The sequence below is a fragment of the Scophthalmus maximus genome, chromosome 4 (genome assembly GCF_022379125.1).
Source record: "Scophthalmus maximus strain ysfricsl-2021 chromosome 4, ASM2237912v1, whole genome shotgun sequence".
NCBI classification, from domain to species: Eukaryota; Metazoa; Chordata; class Actinopteri; order Pleuronectiformes; family Scophthalmidae; genus Scophthalmus; species Scophthalmus maximus.
In genome coordinates, this window is record NC_061518.1 from 6571504 (window position 1) to 6584718 (window position 13215).

The following is a 13215-nucleotide window of genomic DNA, read 5'->3' on the forward strand; positions in this document are numbered from 1 at the left end:
CACCTGACCTGATAACCACTGGTGCACACAAGGAGCTAGAGGTTGTTACTCGGGAGAAGAATGTCTGTTACACTTTGGTCAGTCTCTTGCCACCAATCCTGAGGGAAGTGGCAGGAAATGCATAGACAGGAAATCATTTTTTACTGCCTTTTACATTATTTCACACAGGCTTTCACGCTTCTGAATTTGTAAAGTTCCTAATCTGGAGTTAACGGTCATTAACCATTTATTGTGAGAAAAAGTAAACATGATGATGCACAGAAATAACTGTGAAGGGAGCTAGCCTTTCGATACTGTCTCCTACTTTGAGAGCAACAAATAGGGACAGCCCTATACTACAGGTAGGCTTCTCAAAAGGAGATGTGTGGGAGAAAGCACTGTATCTGAAAGTCATGAAGGAACTGTTCCCAGGGTTCATAAGGCTGTAAAGTATGTTCTGGTCTCTATGATGAAATATGAGTCAAATTTATCATCAGCAAAACCTTTGCATATAGTTTACTGTAGGCAAACCAAGGGTTCATCTGTAAGAAACACTAAAAATAGAAAACAAAAGTCCAGCATTGTAAGTTTGAGGAAGCTAAATCTGCCCTCCCCTTGTTGTTTTTGATTTTAGTTTTAAAGCTGGTAAGTTCAGCGTAGTGTTTCCATTCTTCCCCACAGAGCAGTTACATTCATTGGAAATGATAAGATTGTCTATCTACAGTGGAGTCTACAATAAACAAAGTCATTGACTGGGACAGAAGCAAAACCGCATTCAAAAACACCACAATATAAATAGTTTCTTATTAGAGATAAACACAGGGAAATCTCTGCATCAAGTGTGGTAAACGGGGCGTGAAAAAAAACAACAGTAAGACTGTTAAAATAATCATAATAAAAGATGCAGGGGTAAAGGAGAGTGCTGCTAAGCACTGTACAGAGTTTCAAAGCTGTCAGTGAAATGAATTCATATACTCAAAATACTTTGTTCTGCTTTAAAATCAAATTTGTATGTCGGACAAAAGATGCTGATACGGATAAACACACAATTTCTGTAGTAAGTCATTTATTTTCGACAATTTAGTCCCACCCATACGAAGAGTATCATTTTAACATGGGAACTAATTATTTTGACACATTTCGTACAGTACAGCTATACTTAAAAAAAACTATTGTTGTTTAACTTGAAATGTTAATGTCAGACTGTGTCCTACAGTATCTAAAGCCCCAGTCTTCCCAAAATGCATGTGTAATAAATTCAAGGTTATCCAATAAAACCCCTGAAACATAATACACAAATCATAATTATTTTAAAAGTACATCTGTACAGTCGCCAGAATAAAGAAAACACACTGTTGGTTTTTCAGTGGGAACATTATTTGTTCATAGCACATCTGTGATTTAACTATTTGAGGCATTCTATCCCCTTTTGTCCACACTGGTAGGCACCGTTAGTGTATTGTTTTTAGGTTTTAGTCAATTTGGGCTCACTTGTCTAATCATTTGTTCCTTGCATTTGGATGGCGCTACTGAGTCGATAGGAACACTGCCCAGAAGTGTTGTTTCATATTTGCTTTGGCTTTGCCAAGATGAGATTGGCTGCAACCAAACCCAGAGTGGTTCAGTGTGAGTTTCCAGAATATAGGACAGTTATTTATTTTTCAATTTCACAAATTCAACAAAACATAACACCAAATCAACAGCGGAATATATTCTGAACACATGAAGACAAATAGAAAATTTCCCCTCATGCCTTTGATGAAAGTTTCAGAATAGGTTTCATTTCAACTGCTTTATGTCGGTAAATTAACTTAACAGCCCATCAGCCCCTTTTGAAAAATGGAAAATGTCAGTAGTGAGGAGTAAAGCCTTATCTTTAAAAATTTACATTTTTAAATAGGGCAAATATACTGCCAAAAGTAGATGATGACATGTTAAATGATCTTATTGTCATTATGTTTTCCGGGCATAATAGTGCACTATTTTATTTGAAGTCAAAATGATCTATACGCTAATTGTGTTTATTCATTCATTCATCGTCGCTGGAGCCAATCCCAGCTAACATTGGGCGAGAGGCAGGGTTCACCCTGGACAGGTTGCCAGCCTATCACAGGGCCACATACAGAGACCATTCACTCTCACATTCACACCTACGGTCAATTTAGAGTCTCCAATGAACCTAACCCCATTCTGCATGTCTTTGGACTGTGGGAGGAAGCCGGAGAACCCAGAGAAAACCCACGCATACATGGGGAGAACATGCAAACTCCACACAGAAAGGCCCTAGTTGAACCGGGATTCGAACCCAGAACCTTCTTGCTGTGAGGCGAAGGTGCAAACCACTACACCACCATGAAGCACTAATTGTGTTTAGTTAAATGTTATTTTGCAACAGTCCAGAGGAAAATTTCACCCTCAGATCTCCTGGGTATAACTGTGGTTATTGACTGCAGATGAATTACAGACACGAGTGAAGGGAAAGGTAAATACTATAAGTTCTACTAACTGTCTTGTCTTGCAAAGACAAGCAAAACAGGTGTAAAGATAAGTGTGATGTTTAGGGAGGTTTCTGTTCATGTGATTTCACCAAATGAAGTGACTGAAATACTATGGGACACAAGTGCACTGAGCTGTCATCATGTTTTGAGCGGGCAAGTGGCAGCAAGAATAAAATGCCACCGAGGCGGCAGTGCAGTGCACCACTGGTATCGCAACATCCTCTACTGCGCTTCCCACTGAAACACGGGGAGTCAGAAACTAAACTTCACAGTGGGAGAAATAACCTCAGTGTCCCGGAGGAAAATGCCAGTTTGCCAATGTGACACTGAACATCACGCTGTGTGCAAAAAAGATGTAAATATAGTGTAAAAGTGTAGAGAAATTGCTTTTTTTGCCTTTACATGAAAATGCACAGACTTTTTCAGTCCGTCCAAGAGACCTGCACAAAGCCGCCTGGAACATTTCATGCAAGAACCTTGTTTTTCTGTGAATACAGGATAGCAAAGCTACATTGTGCTGTTGTATGCTGTAAAAACAAGCTGTAGAACATGACTTCATTCTTCAACTTTTGAGCATGTGATATTTGTAACACCTTCCCATCAGCTGCCAGTCTTAAGGGACAAGACCCAATAAAGGTTGTGGGTAATATACTACTTTGCAAGGAACTTCAGGGCTTCTATGAAAAGCTTTCTATTTCATGATTGCTCCTAATAACTGCACCTTAGGCTGTTAAAATGTCCTGCATAATGTGTCGATGAGAAAAAATTGCTCCAGCCTGGTCTTTTCTGAGGTGTGACATTTCCTTCTTTCCTTGCAGGTTTTTTTCGTTTGGGTAGTTTGATTCCCCCTCACAGCCTTTAAGTTGCCCATTCAATAGGTGTGACTGTGGCTCTGAATAAGGGTATTCCATGTGATGGGACTGGAGAGCTAGCATCGAGGTTTTCGCCATGCAATGCCTGCCTCCTGTGAGCCTGACCAGGGAGACTGTAGTGCAGACCGGTATGATGCTCCTGTAGTCCTACAAAACGTGATGATGCGGTCACTCATGATAAGTCTGTTCTCTATACTGAGAGCCATGAAATTTATTTCCAATGTATGACAACAACCTCTTTTTAGTGTTGTAGCACATAACTTGCTCTTAGTTGATGTTTTTTTGGAGGGTATACACTTAAAATTGTTGATGGTATCTTGCACTTACTAAGTTGCTTTTGACAAATGCTAATGTAAGATATTATTATAATAGGTTGGTGTACTGTTAATATTCGACACTGAAGACCAGGGAACTGTATCTCAAAATAAGTTCCACTTAATCTGTCTGTCTTGTGGTTCCCTGGCTTCACTCTGGATTTTCCGATTCGGGCCATTTTTCATGAAGAGTCCGATTTGTTCATTAGAAACAAAACTGTCAGCACCAAGAGAGAAGTAATGAATATGATATGAGATAAAATGGAGACAACATCGAGTGAACCCTGATAACATCAGCAGAAAGTGACATACAAAAATGTCAAATGCAAAGACTATGATTGCATCACTAAAATTTAAATAATTTGCCACAAACATTAGACATTTTCAAGTATTAAAGGAAGGCTAAGTCTATGAATAAGAGTGGTAGTTATTTTTGTATAGAATTTGTACATTTTGAGACAACAGAGGGCATAGTTTTTTACTTCCAATTAACACCACAAAGTCTCAAGTTATTTTGAGCTACAGTGATGGAGTACATCAACACTGTCATGAATCCTGCTGGGAATCAAAGGAAGTTTTGAAATTAAAATGCAGCTATAACTGTCATTAAGCAGTTGTTTAGTGCGCTAAACTCTCCCTCCATTTAAAACTGGAGTGACACATGGAAAGTCTGGAACAGCAAAATAATCCGACTGATCTATAAAAATATCTCCTGCTTTTTTATTACTTATCGCTTTGTTGTTGACTCTTGTGTCCCTGTCGGGATCCTGCAGATGGATGACCTCTTTCCAATGATCGATTGTTCAGTAGTCGGGCTGTTGGCAGGTATTGATTTGATCCTCTGAAGGTAACCTGCTGTGGAGCAGGTTAGCTGCGCAACATGGTGCCCTAGTCTGGTTAAAAGTGAGTCAGCTTCATTACACTGGAAAACCCAAGTTAAGTTAAGAGAGGTTGCTAAGCCACTCATGTCCTTCCAACAGGAAGACAGCAATGATTTTGCCCTAACCTTCTACTAATAAGTATTCAAATTGTTGAAACCGGAATAAATGTAGATATGAATGAATAATTGAATTTCAACAATTTAAAAAATTTAGTTTGCTTCATAAATTAAATGTAGCATAAACCATTGCACAAGGATGGAGATGTATTTGACCATATATGACACTTGATATACATCGTGTGTCACATTGCCAATGAAGTCTCTTTCAACAGGAATCTGCAGGACCCCAGTCATGGTTGTTCAAATAGTCCACGAACAGAATAGAAAATTTTACTTAATCTATGTTTTGAAAATATGACTTTCTGTCTTCACTTTGAAGTCCCAATATAGGAGAGTTTTGACTTGTTCGAAGCCAATTAACCTGATTCGTGGACAGGTGTGCCGGCTGACAATGGCAGAAAAAAAACAACCCCCGCTGCACCCAGCTGGTGCTCAAAGCACATCACCCACACAAACTTGTCTAAGACTCCCTGGAGGGTTTTGCAATAAGGTTTTCATCAACACACTCAAGCGCCCTTCCACGAGGAACTGAACCCTAACTGCTCAAAGTGTGCTCCACTGGTGATCCTGACCTTTCAATATGAGCCATATCTGGCTGGCATTTGTGTTTGTCTAACAGAAGGATGAAGAGATTCCTCACAGTCACGCTTTACACATTCCTCACTATTAACATTGCTTCCAGATAATAATATACACAAACATGTGTTCACACTGAACATGATGTTTCATTCATACTGTAACAGAGGGAGGACAAACACCTTAATCTGGCAAACTCTAAATTAGTCCAGCTGTTTAAAGGAGTAGTAAGCGATTCTGGAGAAAGCTCTCTTTGTTGTTGTTGTTGTTGTGATTTTACTGCTCTGGGTCCTCAGTGTGGGAGTCCGACGCACTTACCACTCGGCCAAAACCGTAAAGTTGCAGTGCAATAGGCCAGCAAGTCTCCTGACGTGCCAACGAGTTATGTTTACAAACTGCCCTCGCTGTGTTGTGTGGTTCGGTCCGCACCGTTTTTTTGTTTGCGATTTACGGAGCCTGGGCAGGGCTGAAAACAGGCGCACACACAAAAGCGACAGGTAATGGACGTCGAGGAAATATTGGCTGATTTTTACAATATGTGAATTGCTTTAGAATTGCGTACTACCCATTTAGGTCCCTAAGTCAAGCCTCAAGCCATTGCCTGCTTTTATTTATTATAAAGCCTTTTTCATCATTTCGAGGTTTAGATTCTTGGTTGGACAAAAGTAGCTTAGTGAGGATGTCACTTTGGACTCTTGGTAATAGTGAGGACATTTTCACTCTTTTCAGAATTTTAACCAACCAAAATGTAAACCATTTCATGGAAATAATCATTGATTGATTGATCCATAATGAAAATAATAATAGTTGCAGTCCTCCACAGAGTTGCAGGATTTTACAGGTTGGTTGTTTTCATATTAATTCATGAGTAAGAAAAATGTAATCATAATAACAACCACACAAATATACTAATAATCACATAGGCATTATAGATTTGTGTCAGTATCACACGCGTATTGTATACATATTTCATAACTTATATATTGCATTTTTATGCAATTTATCTAGAAGCGAAATTTATACTACGATAAAATAATGTGACATCTATCTGGAACTGATTTGTTCCGTGTGGTCAATATCCGTCTAACAAGTAGGTGGACCCTGAGTTGAGATTTTTCTGTCAACAGCTTTTTCCAAGGTCAAGAATAAACTGTCAAGCTGTAAAATTGTGCACAGAATCATGGGAGGTTTGAACATCCACATTTCCATGGCAACTGAGCAAACCTGATGGTCAAGTTTGTGCGATAGGATCAAAAGCTCCAGATAAGCATGAACGAGTTGCAAAACAGTTTCAATATGTTCATCAGATCAATTGTAGTGGTTGAAGTTTGACATGGCATCACTGGCAAAGTGAAGTTTGACTTTACAAAAGCGATGCTATTAATACGAATCCTCTCATCTCATGCCATTGATGTAAATAGAAGCTGAAAAATGTGCAGAAAGTGCTACTACGAGCCAGCATTTTCTTCTTTTCGTGGTAAATATTTGTGTGACCCAACCACCCTCCTTGGGCTAATTTTGTGCCACAAAATGAGACATGGCAAGGCCACCCTGTAATAGCTGGTTGGCCTAATGGCCTGAAAATGGTGCACCAAATTTAATTGCTGTAGTAGCATGTTTCTAAAGTCCAGAATACTTTAAAGCAGTAAACTAAGTTTTCTAACAAAAAAAAAAAAAAGTCCTAGCATGACCCTCCTCCATCAGTCTCTATAAAGCCTTGTTATGCGTGGCAATGGTATTGAGGTTAATGCCAATAGGCGCAGTTCCTTTGATGGATGAGGAGAACTGGAATTTAAACCATGAATGTTAAGACCGACAAGACAATCCTTTAATGAAAGAAGAGCATGCAATAGCTCCAAATGGGATGGCTGAGAATTAATGTCCACGTTTCCTCCCAATGTGTTATCTAGCTTGATGGTCAGGAAAGGATAATTTGCTCTTACTCATCCGTCTTCTTCTTGGACTCCGCAGAGTAATTCATTTCCCTCATTTTCAGGTCTTGAGGCTTGCCACCGAGGGCCGCGAAATCAATATTTGCCAAGTTTAAACCACAGGATTATCTGTCTGTCAGGGTTCCCAACAGAAGCTCTCAACTGTGACATAAATCTTGGACTGTCCTCAACCATTTGAGAAGGTCACACCTCCAAACATCCTTTGTTATATTGTAAACCCCAAGGATGGATTAAGTAGTCGATAATGTCTCTCCTACACAAACACTGTAACGCTACGCACAATAAGCCTTAAAAGTGTTATTATATATTCACCAAATATGATTCAATCTCTCTGACACGCTGCTCTGTTTTTTTGCTGAGTTCTTTTAATCACATGAAACAGTTTTGGCTGTGGCAAGGGTGTCTGTTTTGTATTACCTTATTTTCACATGCATTAGGCTAACTTATTTTCAGTATATTGAAGAGGTATGCACATTTTCATGGTCTGATGTTCAATGAACAACAGAAATGCTGAAATTTGTTTATATTTTGTTGGTTCTCAAATACTATCAACAATGTGTGTAAATTAAATAAAAAACAAAATGAAAATGCTAATTTAAGTAAAGACTAAAATATTATATGAAAGGATAATATTGATAGTTTATAATTATTATCATCAAAAAATAAGAACAAACACAGCAATACATTTCTTGGCTGGTTCTGGCTATGCCTTCAAGAGATTAACTGGTTATTGGTTTTGGTCAGTTCATAGGTTTGTGGACAATAAATAAAATACAGAATATTAGCAGACTTAACCTGTACTCATGAAATTACACATCAAAAATACCAATAAATGGATTGCAAAGAATGTTTAAGTTTTTCAGATTTGTGAAGAGTAGACAACTCATAGTGAATATATGTTTCCTGTATATTTCCTTCAAGTCAAGTTACCTGTTCTGAAGATTGATTTATTTCCTCACACGTTGAAACAGCCTTTCGTTGAACCACCTGCGGCAACACAAAGTGTATCTGATTTGTCTTTTAAAGATATGCTTGGTTAAGTATTAATATTATGCAAATCAAAATATTACTCTGCATTATTAGTCACTATTAGTGCACTTGCTGTCAGTACAACATGGGTAGAGCGTGAATAATAAGCTATATACAAATTGATTTGCGAGCAGGATTACGCAGAGGAACATCAGCAGTATTTCAAAAAGATTTGGCCCATCACACAGGGCAATGTCCTTGCTCAGCAGTGAAGGTCAGCAGAACTTCACATTAATCTCCCAAAGTGCATTGATGTCTCTACTTTGCCCTTGGAGAGTAGCATATCACTTTTGAGTCCATAACTATAAATCCTGGCCATGTCTAGTGGGATGCATTGTTAACATTCATAGCATGCCTTTCCTCATTGGTTTAATACATAGCTTAAGAAAATTAAGTAACCCTGCCATCACTGACTGTCGCACAGACTGTTTGATTGTCCTCTTTACTGGCCAGAGTCATTCATTTGGTTTACTGTGTTCCACTCATGCACACTCAAAGGATGTCACTGACAAAGCTGATTGATAAACGACCATTTTGTCCAACCACTGACTTCCTGTGCTGGATTTGAACTGAAATTGAATTTCAAGCTCCAATGAGATGTCAGTGTTAAAACACTAGAAAACCTCTCAGAGAAAATGTTGCTGTCAATGCAGGAAGACATTTTGGCTTTCCACCTGTCTTTCTTTGGCCATTTCCCAAACATCCTCATTCATCATTCATTCAAATACACTTTGAAGGATGGGATGTTTCCGCCAACCGGTACATTCTAAAAGGATAATATTCTTACAAAGAAATTTCACATCATCAGGTTTCATTTAATACATTTCAGGGACTAAATTACGGATTAAATGCTCTATGTCACAATAAAGTATTTAATAGATTGTAGTGCAGCTTAATTTTTTCATGGCTGTTGACTTGTAGATTATTTATGTTTTCCAACCTTTGTGTGTGTGTCTGTGTATCTAACATCTTACACATACAATGATCATTTTACCTTTTAACAATATTTCCAGTTCTGTTATTTAAATCAAAGTATTTAATTCAGCAAGAAGATGGGGATTAACATCCACTTATGACAGTAAGCGCATCAAAGATTTTGCAGAGCATATCACTGTACACGTTTACACCAAAGCCCTTTTGGTCTCCCATATCTATCCCTTCTCAAGTAGGATGTGAATATTTTTAAAACATGTTATCATTATTGCACAGTCCAAACATAAATACTAATTCCACTGTGTCCCACTCTATGTTAAAAAAAATAAAAGTCCCTTATCTGATACTAAAGCCATTTTCAATATATTAATGTAGCTAAAGTATCTTCTCTAGTTTTAATGTAGTAAATGAGCAACAAGGATTCTCATGGAGGAGTGCAATTATTCTTAGAGGTTAATGTTAGACTCCTGAAAAGCTTCACAGTAATTGATAAATGGTTGTATGGCCCAGAGATGTATTCAGGGCTGCAATACGCCTGGAGCGGCTCTTATACTGAATTATTAAAGACTGCTCTTTCCTCTGTTCTTTGGAGCAAGAGCTTCAAACATTTATCATTAAAGTAACCAAAATACATTGTATCAAGTATCAATTATTTTATTTGTCAATTTCTTTTTGTAGGTACATGTAACATGTTATATTAATTGTTGCATTTTTTGTAAGTAATTAGACAATTATAGGTAATGATTTGTATGAAAAAAAGGAAAATATGAAATTCAGAACTAAATAGCCTTCTTTCATTTATTTTCTCTCAAAACGTTACTTACCACTGGTTGTTATGTAATCATTTTGTTGTCTCACACTGAACTAGAGAATGGAACAGATGCTTTACAAAGTGACAGTATGATCGGTGCCTCTCGTATGTGTTGCCAATTGAGTTATAAGTCACTGATTAATAAAGAAAAACGAATAAGCATTATGTGCAGTATAGAATTTAAATCAGGGCAAATTAGGGCAATAATACACTGCTAATACAGCATACTAATCATTTCATCATGCAGAAATGGATGGGAACAAGTTGGCAGCTAGTCAGTTAGCGTTAGCTTTCTATGCTGTGTTGTTGGCTGTTGACCTAAGGCCAAGAGTTGTACCAGAAATAATTGGACTGGGTCTTACCAGAAGAAAATGTCCTAACTGTGGAGTAATTGGAATTAAAGACTGTCAGATTTTTTTATATGACTAATAATCAACTGTTTCCGGCAAATCAGAAATTTAGCTAAGTTTCAACACATTGCTCAAAGGAAGACAGACAGTGTTAGAGGCAGAAGGAGAATGAGTCAATGTACAAAGTGAATGGTCCAATTCCAGTTTTGGCAGCTGATGCAAGGAGGGCACAATACACAATACAGACACAATACAAAAGACAGCTATTACCATAGTGGCTTACACAATGGTTGCATACAGGATGGTTCTCTATCTGTTCTTCATTATTATTCAATACAAAATTCTTACTGCGAAAGACTTTTCTAAAGGAACATCCTTCTTTCACTGTTGGACTGAGTACATTGTATGTGGATAGTAAACATTTCTCCAGTGTAAAAATTTTTTTTTTACCAAATACTACATATGAATGGACTTTAGAATGGTATGTAAAATAGTTCAGACATTGTTTATACACTTAAGCAATTAGCTTTAACACCTCCAAATGTATTAAACATTGTTAGAGAACATCTAAAAGGATTAGCATTATAGACCTCGGGGTTGGGGGTATTCAAGAACGTGCAACATTGTTTGTATGAAAAGTACTATACAAATGAAGTCTGATTGATTGATTGATTATAGTTTTTTTTGTAGCCCTAAAGCAGTGTTTTCACACCTTGTATTCTTCAAAAGAATATTCATCTCCATCCCATTAACCAGCAAAATGCAGCAACTCATTCTTACACAGTGAAGCTGTTGTTGTGATGAGCATTAAACAGGCTTCATGGAACAGATAGCAGGCTCAGAGTTCGTGGTCAGCTAATCTCAGTCTACGGTTTTTATCTGGGTCAGACTCAAAAAGCTTTCAAAGCTAAAATAATCGACTTACTTTATTTCCTGTATATTTATGCTCATATCTTTTATTCTAATTTGAAATTCAAATTTAAAGTACTCACAGCACACCTGTACAACTCTGCAGGCACAATAGAGTGCTGCCCCTTTGCAAATCGTGGCATTATGTGGCCCAGAATGCTGATGGTCTAGTTTTTTTTTTTTTTAGAGGAAAAGTGCACTGGAATTTAACCTAGCATACCTCTTTCATAGTCAGTCCGCTGAAGCAGGCTTGAACTGAACACATCATACTGCTTCAACCTCAACATGTGAAATAGATTTGAAGAGTACCCAGGGTATGAGGGTAAGTGTCCCTCTTGGCCCTTCACATCTTCCTGTGATGATGACCTGGGCAGTGGGCACATTGTGACTCGCCATCCATGCTGCTGTAGGAAGGGTCAAGATTTATGCCTCGGGTGTGAACCTGAGGTCGTGCTATCTCTCTCCGGCAGCTGCTCTGTCTCAACATGCTAGCTTCACAAGTTTCAATCCCAGGAGGTAATAAATGGGAAACAGTGGTCTACACATTGCCTTTTTTTGTCTTTTTGACAAACCACAATATTCGGAACTTCTGACCTTTGAACCTACACAAGTTATGCCTCGCCAAACAAATGATGATGTTTCAGTTGTTACATCGCAACTTTAGTGACAAACTATTATCTTCAATTTACCCTAAAAGGTAATTGAATATGCACTAAATTATGTTTTTATATATTCACCTGGATTTGTGTTGACATAGGACTTTAACACAGCATATATATTTTTTTTATTGTTATTTTTAAAAATGTTTTCAAAGGTTTAATGCTCAAATATAGCAGTTGCAGAGACTACATCACTTTTAATCAAATATCATTAACTCTGAATCAAATATTTTTTAAGGAGTAATTTGACTTGTCCAATCAACCAAAATTCTGGAAGATTTATTCATTTATTTAAGTCTGATTTATGATTAAACATGCACTATTTTACCTGGAGTGGTGTATATCAATCATTGCCATCACAGCACTGCCGTGAATGCGAGCATTTTGTGTGGCACTCAAAGCACTGAACCTTACTTTTGAACAACCCAATGGTTGTTTCCTTTCACAAATCATGAAGTCAGTGATGATGATCAACATAATCTCCATGGAACAGTTTAATTGGGAGCTACAGGGGGTTGACATGATAGCTTCAAGGATTGCACATTGTAATGTAATCTAATAAAGAAGACCCACACTAGTAATTGTGGATTTCAGTGTTTTGTTGGCATGTGTCAGAGAGGTGATTGTTAAACCAACATTCTGCATGGATGTATACAGCTTAGCCATGTCGTAAATAGCATCAAAAATGCAAAGCTCCTTTTTACGAACATTTATCCTGGAATGTCCTGTTAGGCTTCCTTCCAGTGGGAGGCTGTGGAGGCAGGCTCAGCGCTCAATGAATATTCAGTGAGAAGTCGCTGAGTGTCAGCTCAGCAGGTGGGGAGAGGGCGATGTGGCGTATGTACACCCGCTTCGCAGTAGCTTGAGTTTGCATAGGAAGTCATCGATTGTATTGAGTTCAGTTTCTCTGTGGAAGTTACTTTGATGCAACTGCTGCATCATTATACACAACATTACACCCCACCATATTCTGCTAGTGACTCGACTGCGTATAAGTGGGTTTTGATAACCTTACATCCATTATTACTCAATTATGTTATTACACTATGATGTTTATATGAACCCCTTTTTTTCCCCATGGTCCAAATTATGTTACTCAAACTTCCTCTTTCACTCTAACTTCCATTATGCAACATTGGACCATCTGGCCCATGGTGTTGAGCTCATCCCTGCAGGGTACAGCTGGAAAAGCACACTGCCACACTCATCTATTGTCTTTTTTGTGTATTTTGGGAAAAACACAAACACAGAGATAACACAGCCAGTGCTTTCCATGCATTAGTTTTATCTGCTGGTAAGCTTTTAGTAAGTTTATCTTACTTTGCTAAACATA